The 26,179-nt window shown below is 41.2% G+C and overlaps 1 protein-coding gene across 3 annotated transcripts in view; it reads right to left on the reverse strand.

Annotated features, from left to right (window-relative positions):
- The window catches only part of LOC126248638 (tRNA (guanine(6)-N2)-methyltransferase THUMP3-like), a 136,813-nt gene that overhangs the window by 71,093 nt on the left and 39,541 nt on the right, over positions 1 to 26,179 (reverse strand). The window lies entirely within an intron of this gene.

Here is a 26,179-nt window from a genome sequence, read left to right on the forward strand (position 1 = left end):
CAGCCTTGAGACACATAGAAAGGAGGAATAATAAAATAGAAAGACTTAATGGTAATGAAGACCACTTTTCAGCACATCTTTGTTTTAAAATGTGCTTCTGAAACTACTGATGATGAGTATTATGGGTACTAGGGAACACAGAAGTCTACATCTACACTCCGCATGACACCATATGGAGAATGGCAGAGGGTACCTAAAACAACAGCTAGGCATTTCATTTTCTTTTCCATTCGTAAATGGAGGGAGGGAAAAATGACTGTCTATATGTTTCCATATAAGAAATAATTTCTGTTATCTTGTCTTAACAGTTTTTGCATGAGATGTATATCAGTGGCAGTAAGATCGTTCTACTGTCTGTCACAAATGCCAGTTCCCTGAACTTTCTCAATAGTGTTTTGGGAAAAGTATGTCTTCTTCCCTCCAGGGATTTCCATTTGAGTTCATTTCCGTAATGCTCGTGTGTAGACTGAATATACCAATAACAAATCTAGCAGCATGCCACTGAATTTCTTTGATGTCTTCCTTTAAACAGAGCTGATGAACATCCCAAATATTGAGCAGTGCTCAAGAATGTTTGTTTGTTTTGTTTTAGGGCACAAAAACAACTAGGATCATATGCGTTCATGTCAGGACTGCAAAACACAAAGACAAAGAGAGGAGTTAAAAATGATTACACATTAATCCCAATCAACAGAAGAGAAGACAGCTAAAAACAGGGACGTGGAGAAAGTTCTATAAAATACGCCATAGAGAAACAGAGGTCCTGAGCTAAAAATTAAATGGCCTTTGCCATATTGCTATGACGGATAAAAAGTAAAATACATTCAAGAGTCCACGCATTATTCTTTAAAATGGCCAATAACTCAGATGGCAAACACAAAGAACATACGTGATTACAAAAATGGCATTCCATTAGGAAATGACAGACCTTCAAAGGTTGAGTGCAGTTAGCACAAATTGGTGGGGGAGCACCACTTAACAAATGGAGATGGCTAAAAAGACAGTGATCAATACGCAGCCTAACTGAAATGATCTCCTCGTGGCAAGAGGGCTGAGAGGAGGTCATCCAAGCCACTGGGAGTGTCTTAATAACCCAGAGCTTCTTCCCATGAAGGGAGGACCAGCAGTGATGCCAAAGTGACACCACGCGCTGACAGACAGCAACAGAGATCATTGCAGTGAAGGTAAGAACTGGCTGCCTGAAGAATGAGGACTGCAGCCTTGTCAGCAGCATCAGTGGCCTCATTTCCTGTCAGACCGACATGACCAGGAACCCACATAAACATCACAGTGGCTCCATCAAGAATGAGCAAGTGACAGCTTCCAGATGACGCAATTGAAAAGCCGGTGTTGCAGGATGTACTGTGTGGCCTGATACAGAGTGAAGAGCTCTGCAGTAAATACTAATCAGTGTTCCGGAAGCCGATACTGAAAAATGTCGGTGCTAATGATGAAGGCACACCTGCTCGAGAATGTGTCCCCCAGTACCCTGTACACTGTATCCTCTATTGATGAGCTATACTATCCTAGAATTCTTCTAATAAACCGAAATTGAACATTCACCTTCCGTACAACTTACCTTACATGCTCATAACATTCTGTGTCACTTTGGAACATTATGTATAGATATTTAATTGAAGTGGCTGTGTCAATCAGCACACCACTAATAATGTACACAAACATTATAGCATTTTTTCCTGCTCAACTGTATTAATTTACATCACACCAAATAGAAATTCTGTCCAACTCATCACATATCTTCCCACTGTTACTTGAAGATGAAAGTGTCCCATACACTACAGCACTGTTACCAAACATTCACATGTTTTCTGCTCACCCTGTCCGATTATTTACATATATAGCAAACAAGAGCGAGCCTATTACACTTCCCTGGGACACTCCAGACAAAACCTTTATCTCTGATGAACACTTATCTTCCAGGACAATTTACTGGGTTCAATTAATTTAAATTCGTTGAGTCACTCAGATATCTGAGAACCTACTCTGTATGTTTGGACCTTTGTTAACAGTCTGAAGTGTGGCACTATGACAAACGCTTTCTGTAAATCTTGTATATAGAACCTGCTTGTTGTCCTACATCCATGGTTTGTACAATACTGTTCCAGAAAAGGACAAGCTGAGTTTCGCATGAGAATGCTATCTAAATCTGTGTTGATTTAGGGATAGAAGCTTTTCTCTCCCAACAAAATTTATTATATTCAAACTGAGAATATGTTCAAGCATTCTGGAGCAAACCAATGTCAAGGATATTCATCTCTGATTTTGCAGCTCTATTCTTTGAAACCTTATTATATACAGGAGTCACCTGCACTTTTTCCTAGTTGCTTAACACTTACCACTTGGTGAGACATTCAGGATAAAGTAAGCCAAGTCTGGTCCAGTGTTGAGGAGTACTCTTGCTAAAACCAAACTGGGACTCCATCTGGAATGGCGACTTATTTCTTTTCAAATTTTTCAGCTGCTTTTCAACACCAGGGATGCCTATTTCTATATCCTCCATAAGGAAATTTGTATGACGCTCCTGCCTGAATGATTTTTTTCTACCCAAAATTTAGAAATTTGACTGGTCAATCTGATTAGCAATTTTACATAGTGTGGTATGTTTGCTGTGTATAAATTAACCACAGAAAGGGATGTAGAGTTGAGCATCATGTTGCTGGCAAGTTGCAGCGAGGCAGCAAAATAGGTATGAGATAAGGGCCCAGTGGCTGGTTATACCCACTTCTTGGAATTCCCATGACATTTAGCACAGTCTGCTTCTTAGTGACATGCAGACACGATCAATGTTAGACTGTGTCAATATCTTAAGTCTCAAATATTCACCAGAAACACTAAAATTGCTTCCAGACAAACTACAAATCTGAGTGCAACACTGAATTCACAATGAAGAGACAATTTCAATAAAATTATTACCACATTTGTACAACCAATATCAATGAAGTTATTAGCATTTGTGTACAAAATTGTTTACAAAAGCAGCAACTAAAGTTACGGACATACTACACTGCATATGATACACCACACAATAGGTACTGAAGTCTGCTACAAAATGAGCATATTGAACACAACAGTAAACAAACCAACTATCTGTTATAAATAAATTACTACATAGTGGTTTACTACATGCCGAAATGAGGAGTTTTCCACAGTTACATCTCATCTATACTCAGCAAACCACTGAAGTGCATGGCAGACGGTTCATCCCATTGTATCAGTTGTTAGTCTTTCCTACCATTTCAATCACATATGGAACGTATGAAGAATGACTGACTGAAAGTATCTGTGTCTGCTGTAACTACTCTCATCTTGTCCTCACAATCCCCATGAGAGTGATACGTAGTGGGTTGTAGTATATTTCTACAGTCATCATTTAAAGCCAGTTCTTGAAACTCTGTTAGTATATTTTCTCAGGGTTTTTACCTATCTTCAAGAGTCTACCAGTTCAGTTCTTTCAACATCTCAGTGACACTCTCCTGCAGGTCAAACAAATCTGTGACCATTCACACTGTCCTTCTCTGTATGCATTCAATATCCCCCAGTAGCTCTATTTGGTAAGGGTCCCACACACTTGAGCAGTATTCTAGGATGGGTCACACAAGGGCTTTTTACACAAGCTCCTTTGTAAACTGATGGCATTTCCTTAGTACTGTAGCAATAAATCAATGTCTGCCAACTGCTTTACTTATGACTGGGCATATGTCATCCTTCCATTTAATATCCCAACAAAATGTTATTCCCATGTAGTTGTATGAGTTGACTGATTCCAACTGTGACTCCTTGATGTTACAGTCATATGACACTATGGTTTTTCATTATGTGAAGCACACAATTTTACATTTTTGAACATTTAAAGACACCTGCCAATCTTTGCACCACTCTGAAATCTTATCAAGATCTGTCTGAAAATTTATGCAGCATTTTTCAGGCAGTACTTCATTATAGATAACTGCACCACCTGCAAGAAGTCTGAGTTAGTATTAATATTATAGTACAGTCATTAGAATACAACATGAGCAGTGAGGGTCCCAACACACTTCCCTGGGCACACCTGAAGTTACTTCTACATCTGTCAATGATTCTCCTTCTGGGGTCCTCTCTACCAAAATCTCCTCGATCAAACCACAAATTTTGCTTGATACCCAATACGACCATAGTTTTGATAATAAACATAGCTGTGGTACTGAATGAAATGTTTATCAGAAATCAAGAAACACAGATTCATCCTAACTGCCTTGATCCATGGCTTGCAGGATGTTGTGTGAGAAAAGTGCAAGTTCCGTTTCAAATGATCCATATTTTCAGAATCTTTGCTGGTTAACGTGGAGGAGTTAATTCTGTTCCTATTAATTTTGAGCTCAGAATAGGCTGTAAGATTGTACAAGAAATGGATGTCAAGGATATTGGATAGTATTTTTGTGTATCTGTTCTGCTATCCTTTTTGTAGACATCTGTGATCCACACTTTCTACCAACCACTAGATACAGTTTATTGTTGGAGGGATCTATGACATCCATTCAGAAAGTGGGTGCACTCACCGACTGTTACGTGGCTTACAAATTATAAAGTGCAGCAAACAGTCATCCATTTTTTAGATTTTATCACGCAAATCCAGATTTTGGCTATTAGCTAGCCATTCTCAATGCACTATTTTCTATTCTCAGTGCATATAAGTCCCTGTTGTTTGGGCATCAGTCACAGTTCTTTGAATACTATTACATGCATTGAGAAGAACTGTGACTGACGCCCGAACAACAGGGACTTACATGCCTTGAGAATAGAAATAGTGCATTGAGAATGGCTAGCTATTAGCCAAAATCTGGATTTGCGTGATAAAATCCAAAACAATGGACGACTGATTGCTGCACTCTATAATTTATAAGGATCTATGACAGATTATAGTTAGAAGAGGGGATAACTCAACCACAAATTCAGTATAGAATCTGATAGCAATTCCATCAGGCCCTAGAGCTTTCTTCAATGTTAATGATTTCAGCTGTTTCTCAACACCAATGACACTAATACTTACTTTGCTAACTTTTCAGTGGTACGGGGATTAAATTAGAGCAATTCTCCTGCATTTTCCTTTGTCAAGAAACATTTGAAAACAGAGTTAAGCATTTCAGCTTTTGCTTTACTACCCTCAATTTCAGTTCCTGTCTGATTCACTAGGGAATGGACACAAAATTTAGAGCCACTAACAGCCTTCATATACGACCAGAATTTCTTTGGGTTTTATGAAAGATCATCTGACAATATTCTGCTATGGTAGTCACTAAACAGTTCATACATTGCTCTCTTGAGAGCCAAATGTGTTTTATTCAGCAACACTATCTATAGCCCTACGTTTCGTTTTACACCTATTATGCAGTAGTCTCCATTTCTTTAGAAATTTCTTTACAGTGACAGTATACCATGAAGGGTCCCTCCCATTATGAACTGTTCAACTGGGTTCATATCTATGCAGTACTTGGACAACTATTATTTTAAAAGTGAGCCATAGTTCCTCTAGATGCTCCTGCCCTGTGGCGAAATTTTCAAGTTCCTCATTGAGATATGACACTACTGATTTTTTATCTACTTTACTGAATGTTGTGACTCGCCGATCATTCAAAGTGCCGCCGCGCAATTACGCGCGTCCTCTACGTGCGGCGCTGTCTGCCAGCCATGCAGCAGCTGCGCCACCTAATTAAGGTACGTTGTCCAAGACGCGACGCACACTAGCGACTGCGACGGGTCGCTACGTGACGTCAGAAGTTGCCTGCTGGCGCATGCGCAGTTCGAGTTTGGGATGCGACGCGCGACTGTTGCGGCAGCTGCCGCAGCACTGCACCAGTGAGCAGTGTTGCGACGGAAGTCGCACGACACAAAGACGTACGGCTGCCAGAAAGATGTCGAGCCAGTCAAGGAAAACTGAAATGAGCCACTCACAGGATGTGATGCTCTGTGAGCTGGTCTCGCAACATCCTTGCCTTTATGTTCAGAGACAGAATTTGGGAAGAAATTGGTGCACAGTTGAAACTGGCAGGTGAGTGAAATATATAATATTTTCCCATTAATGCAAATTTTTCAGGCCTGTTATGAAAATCAGTATAATCCATGCAGATGTAGAATTAGAATGATGAAAATGAACTTGAAGGTCAATTTTCGCATTACTCTTTTTTGTGACGATAAAAATTGAAAACGGCAAGTACATTATAAAATGAACAATCTAAAGTACAACGAGAAAGCTACATTTTACAATACCTTCACTTTGAAAGTAAACGGTAGATTGGTGTCTTGATGATACCTTCTAGTTGTGAAAAACCACCACCAGATTGTTGTACAGCTTTCTGTAATCAATAGATGTTCGTTTTTGAGGAAGGCGCTTCTCAACAGATTGCGCAAACAGTATGCTGCAATAAGTAATTTGTCACATTCACTTCAATTCATTGGTAGATGGTGCTCAAAAAACTTGTGCCAAAAGTGCACTACTGTTTTACAAGGCCCTTCTGGTCTGACACAGTTCACAATTGAAATTCGTCTTTTGTAAATCCTGGAGTCATCTTTTGGGTGCAGCTAGGCAAGTTTAAATGTTCATGTCATCCATAACGATGTATGCTGTCAGAATATAAGAATATGGAAGTTCATTTGGATGGGAATAAAGAGTCAGTCGGCTATGAAAGTTGCCTTAGCTTGTTCCAAAAGCTTCTGCATGGGAGAAACTGACAAGTATAATTTGGGGAAATTTTTTGAACAAGCACGGACATTATTTCTTCCACATTTCTGCCAGTGTATTCTGTAGACGTTCAGAATGAAAATTCTAGAGATGTTTAAGGTGTAACCCTATCTTGTTGTCAAGAACTTGAAACATTGCAATGACGCTAGCGTGCGCTTATTGTTAATAAACTTATCTTTCATTGGAATTTTAGGTGAAATGTGCAAAAACAGATGGAGGAATATTCGGGACTCGTATCAGAGAAATAAACGAGAAAGAAAGCTTGGAACAGGTTCAGATGCCTCAGCAAAACCAAGAAAATGGGTTCTGCTTGATCACTTGGCTTTAAGAAACCTACATTTCGTGGCATTTTAAATGAAATTGTCAAGAGCATATGGAGAAATATTAGTAACTCATACCGGAGAAATATATGACATAAAATGGTTTCATTAGGTCCAAATGTGTCAGCGAAACAAAACAAATGCATTCTCTATCGTGTGATGACCACACGATTCTCGTTGCGCGTCGACAGAACTGGCGGCTAGTCGCGACGCTCCCGGAGATATATGAGCCCAAATCTCGGAAACGGAGATCGATATCATTCTGATCTCAACTTTAAAAACAATTTCGATATGTTGGCTTCTTTTCATCAGCAACGATGTATGACCTAACGTGAACCATACGTAAAGTAGCCAGCGACCACATTTTTCACTGTACACAATTCAAATTTTATGCAGTAGGTTACTTGTAAATTAAGTATCGGAATAACTGTGACGAATATCGGAAAAATAGACACCTCATTATCAAGCTGTGATGTGAAACTGTAAGATACACAAACATCAATTTTTGTGCCTCTTACTTTCCTCACAATTGATAGAGAAGTAATATACAGCGAAAAAAACACGCAAAACCGGAAGAGATACTTTTCAATTTTTTAAAGTAAAAGGAGAATCTGTATCGAAAAACTAACTCTGGGAGCCGATGTAACTTTGTTGCATTAACACACAGTATTTTTTACAGCAAGAAAATCGGAATTCTTATTTTTCTTATTTATTTGAATCCGCCGCCGCCGATCGCAGCTTGGGAAACAGCGACGACTCCAGTCGTGTTGCGGCCGTGTCGCCGTCTGCCAGGGTGGGAAAAGAGGGGGGGGGGGGGGGGGGGCAGCGTCGCAGTCGCAGCCAACTGTCGCGTCTTGCACAACGTAACTTAAGCGGCCAGCCGAGCAGCGGCCGCTAGACTGGGACTCAGTGCTCATTCGAATGCTAACGTGTACATATGTCTTGCTTGTCAACTTACTCTGTGACTTATATGTGTTGTGTCGTTCTGAAATATATTTGTTAAACTTAACGTTACAACAATTGGCGACGAGGTAGTGGATTTTTCCTTTTCACCGTTGACCCACAGGGTTCCATGGCTACTGTCGAGCAACTATTGCAAAATCTCCTTGAACAGCAAACGCTTCTAACAGCGGCGATTCGCGATTTCGTCGCGGCGTCAAATGCGGGGCGTTTCTCGTCGTTGGCTGTACCTCCTTTTCCTCCTTACGACGAGACGGCGGAAGACTGGTCTGATTATGAAAAACGTCTTCGACAGCACTTCTTGCCATTTCATGTCACGGACGAACAACCATGTAAGTCTCTGTTCCTTTCCCGGATTTCACCTCAAATGTATCGGTTGTTGTCGCAATTGGCTCCTTTGAAGGATCCTGCATCTTTGTCCTTTGCTGAAATGTGCTCACTTCTATTTTCAAAAGCAAACGCATGTGGTAGCCTCTCGTGTTGCCTTTTATCGTTGTCAAAAACAGCCACATCAATCCTATCGCACTTGGGCTGCTGAACTTCACGGCCTCAGTCGAAAGTGTCAATTTGTTACTGACGTTCACAAAGAATCCTATGCCGATTCCATGGTACGGGATGCTATTATCCGGTCGGCGCCCGACAAAGAAGTTCAGCAACGTGCCCTTCAGTTGGCGAATCCGACTCTAGATGAAGTTCTCTCCATTGCGCAGTCTTTTGAAATTTCTCGCGCCGCTGGGGCGCAAATAGAGGCGTGGGGTGATGTCGGGGAAATACAACCTCTGTGCGCTGTTGACGACGCGTGCGGCGCGTCCCCGCCGCTCCCACGCGCAGCCTCGGCCTAGCCGTAAACAACCCGCTAAGAAACTGCAGCAAAACCCCCGGCAACTTCCTTCATGTCCGCAGTGTTTCACGAAACATTCACGCGAGGATTGTCCCCAACGTTTGGCTGTGTGTCACAATTGCAAAAAGAAAGGTCATGTGTCTTCCGTTTGCAAATCCGACCGCATACATGATGTTCATGAACATACGCTGAATCTGATTCTGTGTTGTCTGTCAATTGCACTTCTTCCCTTTCAGGGAAGTTATTCCTCACTGTCCAAATCCTTGGTCGAGATGTTCGCATGCAAGTGGATACCGGTTCTGCTGCCACTATAATTAATTCTCAGACGTATCTTCAGTTGGGTTCTCCACTCCTGTCACCTGTCACTCGGCAATTACGGACGTACAATAAACAGAAGATTTCTCTCTTGGCACAGTTTAATGCTGAGGTATCTTACAAATCCGTCGTTCGCACTGTTCCCATATTTGTGGTCGACCAGAGCAACGCAGAAAATCTTTTTGGTTTCGATGCCTTTCGCGTTTTTGGGTTCTCCATAGATGACTGTCAATATTGTCTCTGATGCTATTCCTTATGCTCAACTGGATTCCTTGACGACATTTTCGTCCTTTTTTTTTTCTACTGGGTTAGGCCGTGCAAACGATTTTGAAGCTCATATCACGCTCAAACCCGCTGCTCGGCCTAAGTTTTTTCGGGCTCGGCCCATTCCTGTGGCCCTTCGTGATCGGGTAAAACGGGAGTTGGATCGTCTCACTACTTCAGGGGTCTTGCCTCCTGTCACTTCCAGTGAGTGGTCCTCTCCTGTCGTTGTCGTTGCTAAGCCAAATGGTGATACTCGTCTCTGGCGATTTCAAAGCCACTGTAAATGCTCAATGCCTCATCGACACTTACCCTATGTCCCGTCCTGAAGAATTGTTCACTAAACTTGCTGGAGGCCAGTATTTTTCTAAAATTGACCTTTCAGAAGCTTATCATCAACTTCCTCTCGACGCTGCTTCCCGGCAGTTTCTGGTTCTTAACACGCCTTTCGGCCTCTATCAATACCAACGATTGCCATTCGGGGTTGCTAGCGCCCCTGCTCTCTTTCAGCGATTCTTGGAACAATTATTGCTCCCTGTCCCTGGGTGTATCAATTACATGGACGACATTGTTGTCACTGGCTCCACCACTGAAGAACATCTTCAAAATCTCCGCACACTTTTTCATGTCTTACAGACTGCCGGTCTTAAGTGTAATCTTCAGAAATCACAATTTTTTTCAGGCATCTATCACGTACTTGGGGTTTAAACTCTCTTGGGGTGGTATTCGTCTGCTTCAGCAAAATGTCGCTGCGATCGATGCCCTTCCTCGCCCTACATGTGTTAAGGAACTGCAGGCCTTCTTGGGGAAAATAGCATACTATCACAAGTTTTTACCGTCTGCGGCTTCGGTGGCTCAGCCGTTGCATCGCCTGTTGCATAAAAACGTTGCAAAAAAAAATCGCGTCATGCATCGCTTTCCAGAAATTGAAGACTATGGTGAAACAGGCCCCGTGCCTGGATACTTATCGACCTGGCCAACATCTTGTTCTTGCCACAGACGCCTCTCAATACGGGGTCGGTGGAGTCCTGGCGCACCTTTTTTCTGACGGTTCGGAACAACCCATTGCTTATGCCTCCAAAACGCTCACGGATGCCCAACAAAAGTATTCTAAAATTGAAAAAGAAGCTTTGGCCATTATTTATGCTCTTCATAAGTTTGGTGTTTTCTCTATGGCTCAAAATTTCATCTTGTTACGGATCACAAACCCCTTGTTTCATCCATCAACGTCACTTCCCGACAAGGCTGCACACCGCCTCCAGCGTTGGGCTCTTTACTTGTCTCGTTTCAATTATGAGCTTCATTTCCGGCCAACGGCTCAACATGCAAATAAATGCTGACGCTCTGTCTCGCCTTCCCATGGGTCCTGATCAGGCATTCGATAGGGACGAACTTTTGTGTTTCCACCTGGATGTTGCCGAGCAGCAGGTTGTGGACGGGTTCCCCATCACTGGCGGCTGCTACGAGTTCTGACCCTACCCTCTCCCGGGCTTTACGCTGTATTCAAAAGGGTTGGCCCGATCGCCCGTCCGCTAAGACTTCTGATCCGTTGCGGAACTACTACGCTTTGCGCTACCGCCTCACGGCTAGGGATGGTGTTATCCTCCTCTCCACTGACAATGTTTCGCCGCGTGTCGTGGTACCTGCGTCTTGCGTGCTTCGGTCTTGCGCCTCCTTCACCAAGGGCACTGGGGTGTGTCTCGCACAAAATCTCTGGCGCGCCGTCATGTGTACTGGCCTGGCATCGACTCTGAAATAGCACACATGGTCGCTGCCTGCGGCCCTTGTGCGTCACAGGCCGCTGCCCCGAAGTCATCTTTGTCACCGTGGCCTTCGCCTAAGCCCTGGGAGCGCATTCATGCTGACTTTGCGGGACCCTTTTTAGGTACTTATTGGCTCCTCGTAATTGACGCCTACTCTTAACTTTCCTTTCATTGTCCGTTGCACGGCGCCTACCACCGCGGCAACCACCAGTGCTCTCACCCGCATTTTTTCTTTGGAAGGCCTCCCCTCTATTATTGTTACTGATGATGGTCCGCAATTTGCCTCTTCCGAATTTGCGGATTTTTGTGCTCGTCACGGCGTCATGCATGTCAGGGCTCCGCCGTTCCATCCACAATCCAACGGTGAGGCTGAACGACTGGTCCGCACATTTAAGGCTCAGATGCGGAAACTTCTGACTTCTTCTGCTGCTGACGAAGCACTTCTCCAGTTTCTGGCTTCTTACCATTTCACCCCCATGGGCGACCACAGCCCGGCTGAGCTCATACATGGCCGACAGCCCCGCACGCTACTTCATCTTCTGCGGCCTTCCACCTCACGGCCGCGGGTGCCTTCCCTTGGCCGGTTCACCGCCGACGACCTCGTCTGGGTACGGGGATATGGCAGGCGGCCAAAATGGAGCCCGGGCCGCATCTTAAGAAGGCTCTGAGCACTATGGGACTTAACTAAGGTCATCGGTCCCCTAGAACTTAGAACTACTTAAACCTAACTAACCTAAGGACATCACACACATCCATGCCCGGGGCAGGATTCGAACCTGCGACCGTAGCGGTCGCTCGGTTCCAGACTGTAGCGCCTAGAACCGCTCAGCCACCACGGCCGCATCTTAAGACACCGTGGCAGACGCCTGTATGAAATCCAGACGGACACGGATGTTGCAGTGCGTCATTCGGACCAGCTTCGGCCTCGTGTGCCAGCAACGCCTGTTCCAAATGCCGCTACACCACCTTCGGCTCTACCTGACGCTCGGTATCTTGGCATCTCTCAATACTCACAACGCAGCCCTCTCACCGTCATCGCGATGCCCGCACAAGAACGGACGCCACCAGGAGACGTGCCCATGCAGGAACCGGATGACCATCCTCTGTCAGAGCAAATCTACTCGCCGCCTCCTCCAACGGATGCCGACACATCGCCCATGTCTCCTGTCATATCAACTGGAGTAGCCGCAACGGGCAGATTGGTGCAGGGGGCCCCAGCAGATTCGACCCCCTACGTCTCCTGTCATCTCGACCCGTTATCATCGGGGACACTTCCGTCCGTACGGGAAGCCGCATCCTCGAGACTTCACGGCGAGTCAAACAACGCCTATGGACGTTAGCCATCTCCAGGACATCTCCATCAAGACCAGTGCAACAATTTCAAAGGGGGGGAAAGTGTTGTGACTCGCCGATCATTCAAAGTGCCGCCGCGCAATTACGCGCGTCCTCTACGTGCGGCGCTGTCTGTCTGCCAGCCATGCAGCAGCTGCGCCACCTAAGCGGCCAGCCGAGCAGCGGCCGCTAGACTGGGACTCAGTGCTCATTCGAATGCTAACGTGTACACATGTCTTGGTTGTCAACTTACTCTGTGACTTATGTGTTGTGTCGTTCTGAAATATATTTGTTAAACTTGAGGTTATAACATTAAACATATATATCTTTCTGCTTGCTTTAGTTGTCCTTTGTACTTTGATAATCATTGCTGCCACAACTGTATAATGGTCACTGATGCCAATGTCGATGTGGACACCCTCAAAGAGGTTAGATCTATTAGTTGCCACATTTCCATCATAAGTAGGGTTCCGAACTATCTATTCTAGGTAGTTTCCAGAGAAGGCATTTCGTAATGTTTCACAGTATATCTTATCACATCCACCACTAACAAAACTGTAATTTTTCCAATTAATTGTTGGATGATTTAAGTCTCCACCTACGATAACAGTATCATAGGGAAACTTATGTACATGCGAACTGAGCTTTTTAAACTTACGTACATGCGAACCGAGGTTTTTTTCTAGTTACTTAAAAAGCTGAGTCTGATGAGTGATAGAAGGATCCAGACACCCTTTTATGAGCACCACTGGTACTGAGTGTTGCTCAAACAATCTCACATGCAGCTTCAATTTCTTCTTCTTCCATTTCACCCTCTTTGGTGTACTCTGGATCAATCATTTCTTTGTGCGTTGTTCTTTTCTTAGGGCCCAGTATTTCTTCACTCTTTCTGACCTTCTTCTCCTCTCTTCTTCAGAGATGAAGGATTTGGACTTTAGTGTAGATTTGTCTTTTCAATTTCTATTGTGGTGGATTTGAGTTCTTTTTTGTTTACTGTGATACACTGCCTCCAGTCCCCATTAGCCTATCCTTTCCATAGACACTTAAATTTTCCCCATAAATCTCACTGCTATAAATTTCAGGTTTCAACCAGCTTTCTGTACCTAGTAGTATGTGAGCTTCGCCACTTTTTGGCAGCACTTCAAACTCTGGCACTCTGTTGGAAATGTTTCGGCAGTACACCACTATGATTTTAATACTATCATCTCTGGGAGGCATTTCTTTTGATCTCGGTTTCCTACAGTTGTCATTATCATGACTGGATGGAGAGTCACCAAATCTAAAAAAAAAAAACTTGCGTACACCCCACACGCAGTCAGCTACCTGGATAGCAGCCTCTGATGTTTGGTGCACACCTGACATATTTAGTGGGACCCTACAGTTCTCAACCCTATGGTGCAAGTCCAGGAAGTCACAGCCTAGCTTGCCACAGAACCTTGTTAAGTCTCTGATTCAGTCCTTCCACCTGGCTCAGAACCAAGGAGCTGTGATTAGTTCTGGGGACAATGCTGCAAATTGTGGGCTTCATTGAAACTCCATGTGCAAGGCTGGCCTTCTCAACCTTCTCTGCCAGTCACTGGAATGATCCAGGTATGACCTCGGTGCCCACATCATAGGCATCATTTTTTCCAACATGTGCCACAATCTGCAGTTGATTGCATCTTGCTCCCTCAATGGCTGCCAGAGAAGCATCTTCAACATGTTGAATGAGGCCCCCAGGTGTACACACTGAGTGCACCTGGTGTCCTTTCCTGTCTCTTGATGCCACTTTCCTAAGATGTACCATCATTTGCCATATGTTTAAACTGCTGACAATGAACCCCTATCCTCTTGCGTCTGTCCCCTCTTGACACCGGATGAAACCAGTTTCCCCAAAACTGGTGAAGTGGGTACCACTAGCTCAATTTCAGTTTTAGTGAAAGACAACACCTCTGACTTGTTGGTTAGGGGGATCGGTATAACACTCTGTCGTCCCTTGTCCCGATTTACCCTGTAGAGGATGCCTAGCTCTACCACTGAAGCACCACTTACTGTCAAATGGACAGGTAATGACAGATGCTGCACTTTCCGCAGAGGAGACAGGATCCACAGGCCCGAGGAAAGTGCTAGATGTACCTTGGCACCATAGGTACATGATTCTCAGGAGCTCTTCTAACACACCAATTCACAGCAACTGTTAATCTTTTGCAGTAGTCATGGCGATTTCCAGCTGCTTACGAATGTCAATGAATTCATTCTGTGTTAGAGAACGGCAGGGCTGCATTTTGGCTGGTGCAATGTATTACAGGACCGAGAACAAATAACTTTAAACTAGGCCTGCTGATAATCTTTTAAACTGTTGAGCTAAAGAAATTACTAATTCCCTATAAGAACTAAAGCAAATACACAAAAAGAGACTGCTATTAAGGCAACTGAAAAACCTGTAGAAACAAGATTTCTATTAAACATAAAAGCCTGTGGCAAAAATTACTAGTTCCCTAAAACTTTTGGAGGTTTATTATATGAGGGTCATTTAGAAAGTAAAGAACATTTTGGTTTTACATGTGACCACGTCCCGCACCACCACCGTCGACAGACCACTTCAGTTTGGCGGCAGCTGCAATCCAATACGGTTGCTTACTGCTTGCGACTTTAAAATGTTTGATTGACAATCCCGTCAAGTGTGAGGTGTGGTATTATCTGCTTTTTAAATGCACAGATAATCAAACCCATCCAAATGCATACACACATTGCTGATGTTTACAGTAATGTGATAAATGAAGCGTCAGTTCATAAGTGGTGTATTACATTTAACGGGGGACAGAAGAATGTTCACAACGATGATTAAGGCTGGCCCTCTGGTGACTGATGGACTCTCCGCAAGGATTGAAACAAAAATTCAAGACAGACATTTCACAATTAGTCGGCTGCACTCTCTCTTTCCAAACATTTCAAGAATTGCGTTGTACGAGATTGGTAGTGCACATCTGGGCTATAAAAAACATGTGTGCCAGGTGGGTTCCACGAATTTTGTCAGACAAGCACAAAACCAAACAAATGGCAGCTGTTTTGACATTTCTCAGTCGCTATGAAAAGGATGGTGGTGAATTTTTTAATCACATTGTGACTGGTGATGAGACTTTGATATTACATTTCACACCAGAAACAAAGTGTCGATCAATGGAATGGCATCATTTGTAACCCCAAAACAAATTTTGAGCCATCAGAAATATTATGGCTACAGTGTTTTGGGATTTTAAGGGTGTTCTGCTCATCGACTACATGCCTAAAGGTGAGATCATAAATGCAAAAGCCTACTGTCAGACGCGTCGATGTCTGTCGCACCATTAAAAACGAGCTGAGCAGAACGCCTACCTGAGGAGTCATCGTACAGGAGTCATGGATACAGGATATGGTCTGTGATGTAGATGTGTCAAAAATTTCCTTTTAGAAGACTCTTCTCAACCACGTGCAGTTTTTGGACAGGTATTCTCATGCAATAAAGAAATTTCCTGGTAATCACTCATCACTTGTTACCACGACGAGCCCAATGAATTTTATGTAACAATTCAAAGTATACATAGACACTGATGATGTCTCATCAAGACAATACTTCATTGAAAAATGGTCCTTTTCTGTCCTAGAAAGTGGTTGCCCTGATATGTTGGGTAAAGATGAAGTCTTGAATATTTCCTTTGATGATAAATAATATTTGAATGGCATGACTGTTGATTGTTGCTTACTCTTAAGTGTATGGCAACATACTAAAGTTTTATTGACTGCCCAAGTACTGCTACACAGCCACAACAATCCTAATAAAATTAAAACTCTCTCATCCACATTTACACCAAGCAAAAAATTATTCAGAAACTTGTAACTTTGCATTATTCCTTATACTAAGTTACACTGGCTTATCTGTCTCAACAACTGTATGTACCATTTTTAAGGAGTATTTTTGCTGTTTCTTTAAATCAAAATGTCTACCTTGCACAAATACCTGTGCCAGGAAATGTCTCAATAGTCCATATGATGCTGTAAATCAACCTACAGTATCTCCAGTAAGCCAGTTAATAAGCTTGGCAGCCTATTAAGATTATTACAACATACGAGAGAAACTCCTGTACAGTACAAAAAGAGTGTGACACAAGGAAATTAAACAGGACTACCTTAAACTGTAATCTCAGCTGCCTTAAATGTCCTACAAATGGGAAAGAATGAACATCAGAACCAGCACTGATGAGGCCCTCTTTTTCAATTCTTACGAAAACAATGAAAGACAAACTTTTCTGTATAAACTGTGTTATTGTTGCTAAAAATATTCTCCTTTAAAATTTATATATTTTTGCATCTGTTCAAACAAATTCTGTGAACTTGTTTCCTATTCTGATATTGGTGCCACAAAAAAACATGGATTACAAAGGATTCAACAGCTTCTTGGGATGATTGAAACCTCTTCACTCATTTTTTGTTTGACAGGGAATGAAAAGAAGTCATTATGCAATTAATCAGATTAATATGGGGAAACAGACATTAATTATGTGTTTTCATTCATCAAATAATAAATTATTTTACAGCTGGCATTGTCATAATGAAGAACAACGCAACATTTTCAGGTTTTTCCAGATTTCATCAATGACTGGTGGCAAACATTCAGCCTTAACTGTTCTTCAATTCTCTAAAGCAATGGTTACAATATGTTTACTGTTATCAAAGACACAAGAAATCAGTTTCTTGGAAGTGCTTCACAAGCAAACCACTGTGTTGATTTCAGAACACCCAAACAGATGAATGTTGAAGTTTCTGGAAAGTCTGACTGTAGCGAAGATTTGTCTCATATTACAATGTACTATAAAGATTTTGCATTCCCTAGTCAAATTTTTTGACCATTTCTTTACACCAAACAGCATGAGCCTCTTTCTGAGGCTTGAACAAATTGCACTGAATCCATCACAAACAGGTCATATTCACAGAGAAATATTCATACAACAGCTAATGTACAGCTATCTCCAATATGACTAAAGATAAACATCTCATCTTTATCAGAAACAAATATCATTTCCAATCATCGGAAGGGCAACCACAGAATTGTTACTATTCTGTGCAATGTTGGAATTCTGACTTTCTCACCGCAAGACAGAGCCAGCCATGCTTCAGTACTCTTACTACTTACTTTTAATTGATGATAATATGTCCCTCTTACTGTACTACAAAAATATTGGTGACACAAACTGACGTTTTGCTGTTAAGTGCAGTTTTCATTTGCTGGTGATGCCACATGTCTACAGTAATATAAACTTATGTACCTCTGTACCTTCAGACCTTGTATCACAATGACTTTTCAATTTGGACACCCATAACAAAACAAATTGAATTTTTGGAAACTTTCTCATGTCCCAGAATTCCTATTGCATCTTTGAATGGTACTAAAAATTTCAAGAGTTCCTTTGCAGTGTTTTTGTCATAACCAGTAAGTTTTTCAGAAACACATTTCTTGCTTCAAGCTTGTCTGCATCAAATTCCTTTGCCAGTTTTCTTCATGAAACAGACACTGTCTTTAGCAACATAAGTCACGGAACAAACCACTCCCTGCCCATTTATTAAATAATTGTCATCCAACATGTGTTTCAGCACTGCGTTCAAAACATGTGCAATGCATGCATAATGCTAAAAGGATTGCAGGGTCTTGCATATATTAGTGCTTTGGTCAGTGGCAAATGAAATCTTATTAAAACGCTGGGGATTTACTCCTAACAATTTGACAATGTTTCCTCGGACGTAGTTCTTAATAAATTACTCAGGTTATTTTTACTTCTCACGAAAGTGAGTTTTTGCCAATAGCATATTTCACAGTACCTAACCTTGACAAGCAAAGTTCGCAGTACTATATATGTAACACATTTTCTGACATCTATCAGTCCATATATCTGCTGTATATACAAACGCATTCATGCCTATGATCTCGATAACACTGGGCATCTTACCAGGTCGTATTTCATCAACTTGTCTTTCACTGTTTTGTGCTACAATCATATAGCATGAGGCAAAATGTTAGAAACATCTACATGTCCCATTTCTGAACTGACACTTACAAGCTACTGACAAAGTGCGAAATCCTACACCTAATGTTGATGTAAATGGACAAAGGTCTCTGACACACATTCCTATGCACCTTTTTAATTACTGCAACTTTCACTGAAACTGCTAATGCTTCAGAACTTACAACACTTTGCCACATTCTGCAGACATGTCCCTTCAGATCTGTGGTAGCAGATCTGTGAGATAGGAGAGCAGAGCACTTGTCACAGTACATGTACCCGACATCCGTATCAGTCACTAATGAAAATATCTCCCAAACATTGTTACGAGCACTGTATTTCCCATTCAGGATATACATTTTTTTAAAAATCAAATTTCAGTTTTGCACCCTCCATCTCATGTTGATGTGCCAGCAGGTGACTAAGAGGCACTCAGATAACTACAGTAGACGGCCAGGTAATTCGAGTGTGTGATGTGCTGTGGAAGTCAAGTTTTTTAGAGACAAATAGTAAAAAAATGTATGTAAGTCACGTATTTATGATCAGATACTGAATAGGACAAAAAAAGGTGTATGTCCTTCAATTAACTTAAAGTACTTAGTGGTGAAACCTTTTCATAAGCAATGTACAATAGAAAGAAGGAACAATGATCTGGTCTTAGTGCTGCCTAAATGATGAGTTTACTGGGGAAGGCACAGGGAAGGAAATCAGCAGCGCCCCTTTCAAAGAACCATCCTGACATTCATCTTAAACAACTTAGGGAAATTAAAAAAATAAATAAATAAAATAAAATCTGCAATCAGACCCAGAGGACAACACCACCAATTGGCAGCTGAATCGCCCTATGCCACATGGTATCATTCAGATGTTGTATGGAGGGTATAACATACTCATTGGATATGCTACTAATACTTCATTCATGCATTTCTGTGAACATCACTATTTTTGCTATTTATATTTTGATGTACCATGAGAATAAGTTATATAATTACTTATGTTTTATGTGACATCAACATCTAGGGGTTCACATTTATTAATAATCTTGATTGAAGTATAAATCGTGCATGGTTTCTTTTATCATCACTGAAGTACAGGGTGATTATAATGAAAGCTAAACTTTCAAACCGCTGTAGAAATAACACCACTGGTCAGAATGGAGTCAAACTGCAATGGAATATCATAGGAGAAAGGGGGGAAAACATTTGGCAGAAGGAAAATAAATAGTTACAAAATTTAGCAATAGACAGCACTGTAAGCATCATAATTTAATAGTGGTCGACTACAAATAACAAATGAATCATACAACAATGCGTTTGATGCTAAACGAACTGTATTACTCAGTGTGCATGGGTGTACAGGTGTGATACTGTTAGTTACTTAAGCCCATCCACCACGACAAGGTTATATCACACTGGATGGGAAAAATCAGTTTTTAATTGTCCTGAGGCCAAAACCACATAAAAAGCATCATTCACATTGATTTTTCATTATCCTGAGGCCAAAAACTGCATAAAAAGTATCAAACAAAATCATACTGTATTATTAATTTCCATGTGACTGGCATAAAACATGTTCAATATGCTGTCTACCGTTTTCAGTTGAAATTGAGAAACAGCATGTTCCACAACTGTTTGAAGTGTTTGAGGGGTCACGTTCAGAATGTGTTACGCAAAGCGGGCCTTCAATGCAGCTAAGTTTGCAATCAGAAGACTGAACACAACATCTTTTAGATAGCCCCACAGCCAGAAGTCACACGGATTAATATCAGGTGATCAGAACGGCCAGGCTGTAGGGAATTGGCACCTGATAATTCTAGCATTTCCAAAATGGTGACTCAGCAGCTGCTTAACTGGATTTGCAATGTGCAGAGATGCGCCATCTTGCATAAAAATGATCCCATTCACACATCCACCCTGTTGCAGAGCTGGAATGACTGTTGCGCAAAAGGCACTCATAGCGCTTACCAGTGACAGTACAGATAACAGGACCGGAAGCACCTGTCTCTTTGAAAAAATATGGCCTTATGATAAATGATACCATAAACCTGAACCACACAGTGACCTTTTTCAGGATGAAGTGGTACTGGTTGATTTGCATGTGGATTTTCCATTGCCCATATTCAACAATTCTGTCTACTGACATATCCTGTCAGATGGAACTGGGCTTCGTCTGTCCACAAAATTGGATTTTACGCACCGTGCTCATGAGTATGTCCAATGTTCAAGAAATCCTCTGTGCACTACACATTTGCACACCACCACTCATCTCCTCCTGCATTGCAGTGGCCACTGCTTGCACTGACGTCGAATCAATTCGTTTCCTCCCTCTACCAGCTTGCACACCAAAAGAATCCGTCTTTTCGAATTTCCAAAACATTTTCTCCAGGCCCACAGTAGCCATCGGAACAATGCCTTTTTTCAAACCCTTCAGTGTACGGAACTTCTGCAAAGCGACGTGTGCACAGTCATTCTTGTAATACAGCTTTACAAGCAGAGCATGGTCCTGCATTGAGACGGTCATGGCAAATGTCACAGACACGAAAGGAGGAAAAGCCATGTAATCGGTGTGTTTATACCAACTTCAGTGGGTCGTGCACATGACAGGTGTTTTCATTTACGTATTCTGACACATACAGGGCCATCTACTGTTCAATTTTCACACTATTTTTTTCTTCGGCCATACGCTTTCCCCCTTCTCCAATAATATTCCATTGCAATTTGATGTCATTCTGACCAGTGGTGTTATTTTTACTATGTTTTGAAAGTTTAACTTTAATTATATTCACCCTGTGCAATGCTGACTTTTAATTTTGACACTTACTTTTTCTTATGTTCACTTATCACAAGACTGTTCACAAACACTGTACACCTCACATCATTAACAGTTTTTACACGAAAGAGAGGAATTTACATGCACACTTTCTCATAAAAATAAAACAATGATGATATGCACAGTACATAAGCAGTCTGACTAAGAGCTCACAAGATGTGTCTACATTGAAGCAAGGAACTGAATGGTTGTGTTTAGGTGCGAATTTCTGGTATATATAATACACTGTTCCTTCCAGAAGCATATAGAAGCTTCTGTAAGTCAAATTGGTAATTGATACCATTTCTGATTTTAAGAATAGAGAAACATTTTAATGAAAATTTATTTTTTGTATGCAAAATTTTCAGTTATATAATATAAACAAAAGCTATTTAACTGTTATGAAAATAAATTCAATAATTTTCAAATATGCCTCATGTAAAGGTCAGGGTATATTTAGCTTTTACAAAACATAGAATTATTTATGAAAAAGCAAGTTGTTTTTTTAACATAATGACAGTTTTCCATTTGCTGAACAACAAATTTACATGTGAGGATTTGTTATGACTGGTATCAAGAAAAAAATTACGTTTTGCATCGATACAAACTCTGTTTTGAATCTAGGTCATTATAAAAAGAAATTTGTAGGATAATTAATTTTCATAGCACAACACTATCTCACAGAAACATGTAAAGATATTATTTCATCATGGACAAATTTGGAAGGGAATAAAATTTCTTAAATGCACCAATGTATTGCATAATTATGTGAGAAACATGAATCTCATACTTTGTAGCTGAAGATCAGAATAAGCATTACCAAAAAAAGGAGGTGGGGTCGCAAACTTCAGTTAACCCGAGAAGTTGCTGTAAATCTTGGCTTCTTGTGAGGGGCATGGGGTCAGCACACTGTTCTCCAGACCACTGTCACTTAATAGACCTGAGAGAAACCACACCATCCAATGAAAAGTATCTGGACACCCCCATGTAAGACAGAATTGATCTTTACATGTCAGGACAGTCAGACTTGCCCATACAAAAGGAGGAGGTGGGGAGTACTGCGTTGTCAGTAGAGAAGCAGTAACAGCAGAATGAGTTGGTCAGGAGAATGTGGACTAGTCATTGGATATCACCTGTGTAACAAATCCATCGCAGACATTTCAATGTTGGTGATGTGACTGTGAAGTGGAAATGCAAAGGAACAACCACAGTTAAACCAAGACCAGGTGGACCTCATTTGTTAACGGACAGGGACTGTCAAGCATTCCAGAGAGGAAGTAGTGGTAAGGGGGTGTTTTTTGTGGTTATAATGCGGTCCCCTTATTGCACTTAAGAAAATGCAACCCACAGAAAGATAAGCACACATTTCACAACATTCAGTACTGTGTACAGTAGAGGAACAGTTCAAAGATGATGACTGTATCAACATGACAATGCACCCTGTCATAAAACAGTATCTGTGAGGCAATAGTCTGTGGACCATAGCATTCAAGAAATTGACTGGCTTGTCCAGGACCTTGACCTGAACCCAATGGAATACCTTTGGAATGAGTTAGAACTTTGACTTTACTTCAGATCACAGCATTCATCATCACTACCTCCTCTAGCTTTGGCTCTTGAGGAAGAATGGGCTACCATTCCTCCACAGACATTCAGACACCTCACTGAAAGTGTCTCCGGCAAAGTTTCAAGCTATCATAAAGATATCCCAATATTTTTGATCAGATAGTGTATTTTACATTAAGTAGCTCCTCAATTAGCATCACATGTCTGAGTGTACCCCAGGCCAACCTCTCAGCAAGAAAAATCCCCGACAGTATGGAAACTGAACCCAGGCCCCCCAAGGGACAGACGAGCTGACCACTCAGCTGTGGAGGTGGACATTTAGGGAAATAAGAGAAAACCTAAATCTGGATCGTTGGATGGCCATTTGAACCATACCCACCTGCATTCAAGTCCAGTGGCTTACCACAGCATCACGTTGCTTTGTGTGTGTAATACAGTGGCTATTTTTAAATCACCACAACTTATTACTGGCCTCATATTTGATTTTCAGTAGTAGTTCCTCAGTTATTAAGGCAATTTACTCACTTTTGAATGAAAATAATAGAATTTTTTGGGCAGAAAACATATCTGGCTATGTTTTGTAAATTAGCAAACTCTTCAGAGTGTCTACAAAACTGCTAACTGATAAGTAAATGACAGAATAATGGAATTAAGAAATATTAATTTTTATGTAACTCTTATTTATGGATTAGGCACCAAAACTTCACTTAACATTATCAGATAGCAGAAAACTAACTTATAGCTGATAAGGGCATGGTAACTTCCTTCGGATTCAATTTTTCAAGAATATGTCTCCTAATAGACATCAATGACTTACAACACACCAGATTATTCCAAAGTTCTTTGCTTAAAACACAAGCACAACTGTTACAGATCCATGTCATGGACTGAATGGTACTGTACTGGTGTTGGGGGTGATAGAGGTTGTGAATAATAGCAGAAATCATTACATTCAGTTTCTTATTCATAATCTGTTAGGGTTACCGCTCTACACACAACTATGTCAAAGTGTATGGATCAGATTTCTGAGATTCAGGGGTAATGGAAAGGGATCATGGAAAGCATGTGTTCAAAGTGACCTGTAAAAGCTGAACACAGTTGTCTTTACAGGATGATTAAAGTCTTCCCAATGCAGCACCTGTGACAATTTCTTTAATTTGCATACCATCATTCCTTGAGTCATCTAGGGCAGCTCACACAAGTTAGTCAAAAAAGGTATCCTGAGGACTATATGCAGTGTTAATTCATGAAATCCATATATTCCAACATTTAACAAGCTACGGATTCTTGCAATGATGTTATATGCCATGTTCTCTCTCTCTCTTACCACATTTGTTGCTGGCAACATGCATTTTTTAAAGAACAGTTGCATTCGTTTCATGCACATGAGACAGAGAAATGACATGAATGTGGACAACAGACATGTTTTCTATTACAAAAAATGTGTATACTTACTCAGCATCATAGATTTTTGACAGGATCGAGCAAGAGTAAACTTTATCAGTGACTGAACAGGTTTTCAAGTTCAAGTTAAAGCAAACTACTATTCTTATAGTGAGAATTTGATTGTTGTTTTGTCTAGGGATATTGATTTGGATTTTCTGTGGCTTTTCCTAATCATCTCAGTGTTGGTTTCTTACAATAAGACCATGAGCATTACATTCTCCAAGTCCTGTTCACTATTGTAATTTGAAATTAATACTTTATTATTGTTATTTTTATATAAGATCATTAAAGATATGTTAAACAACATTTGCAAATTACTGAATGTCTTCCATTGCTGCAAAGAATCTCAACATTCTTTCCCTGGCCACTTGTTTTTGTTTTCTTTATTCTGTTGGTTCTCGGAAGTCTTCTCATTTTAATCCATATTTGCCAAAGTCTTTTCTAAACTCTAAGAACTTATTGCATGAATATCAAGAGCTCAGATGGAAACCCAGTTCTAAGCAAAGACATGAAAGCAGAAAGGTGGAAGGAGTATATAGAGGGTCTATACAAGGGCGATGTACTTGAGGACAATATTATGGAAATGGAAGAGGATGTAGATGAAGACCAAATGGGAGATATGATGTTGCGTGAAGAGTTCGACAGAACACTGAAAGACCTGAGTCGAAACAAGGCCCCGGGAGTAGACAACATTCCATTAGAACTACTGACGGCCTTGGGAGAGCAAGTCCTGACAAAGCTCTACCATCTGGTGAGCAAGATGTATGAGACAGGCAAAATACCCTCAGACTTCAAGAAGAATATAATAATCCCAATCCCACAGAAAGCAGGTGTTGACAGATGTGAAAATTACCGAACTATCAGTTTAATAAGTCACGGCTGCAAAATACTAATGCGAATTCTTTACAGACATATGGAAAAACTAGAAGCCGACCTTGGGGAAGATCAGTTTGGATTCCGTGGAAATATTGGAACACGTGAGGCAATACTGACCCTACGGCTTATCTTAGAAGCTAGATTAAGGAAAGGCAAACCTACTTTTCTAGCATTTGTAGACTTAGAGAAAGCTTTTGACAATGTTGACTGGAATACACTCTTTCAAATTCTGAAGGTGGCAGGCGTAAAATATAGGGAGCGAAAGGCTATTTACAATTTGTATAGAAACCAAGTGGCAGTTATAAGAGTTGAGGGGCATGAAAGGGAAGCAGTGGTTGGGAAGGGAGTGAGACAGGGTTGTAGCCTCTCCTCGATGTTATTCAATCTGTATATTGAGCAAGCAGTAAAGGAAACAAAAGAAAAATTCGGAGTAGGTATTAAAATCCATGGAGAAGAAATAAAAACTTTGAGGTTCGCCGATGACATTGTAATTCTGTCAGAGACAGCAAAGGACTTGGAAGAGCTGTTGAACGGAATGGATGGTGTCTTGAAGGGAGGATATAAGATGAACATCGACAAAAGCAAAACGAGGATAATGGAATGTAGTCGAATTAAGTCGGGTGATGCTGAGGGAATTAGATTAGGAAATGAGACACTTAAAGCAGTAAAGGAGTTTTGCTATTTGGGGAGCAAAATAACTGATGATGGTCGAAGTAGAGAGGATATAAAATGTAGACTGGCAATGGCAAGGAAAGCGTTTCTGAAGAAGAGAAATTTGTTAACATCGAGTATTGATTTAAGTGTTAGGAAGTCGTTTCTGAAAGTATTTGTATGGAGTGTAGCCATGTATGGAAGTGAAACATGGACGATAAATAGTTTAAACAAGAAGAGAATAGAAGCTTTCGAAATGTGGTGCTACAGAAGAATGCTGAAGATAAGGT

This window comes from Schistocerca nitens, chromosome 3 (assembly GCF_023898315.1).
Source record: "Schistocerca nitens isolate TAMUIC-IGC-003100 chromosome 3, iqSchNite1.1, whole genome shotgun sequence".
NCBI classification, from domain to species: Eukaryota; Metazoa; Arthropoda; class Insecta; order Orthoptera; family Acrididae; genus Schistocerca; species Schistocerca nitens.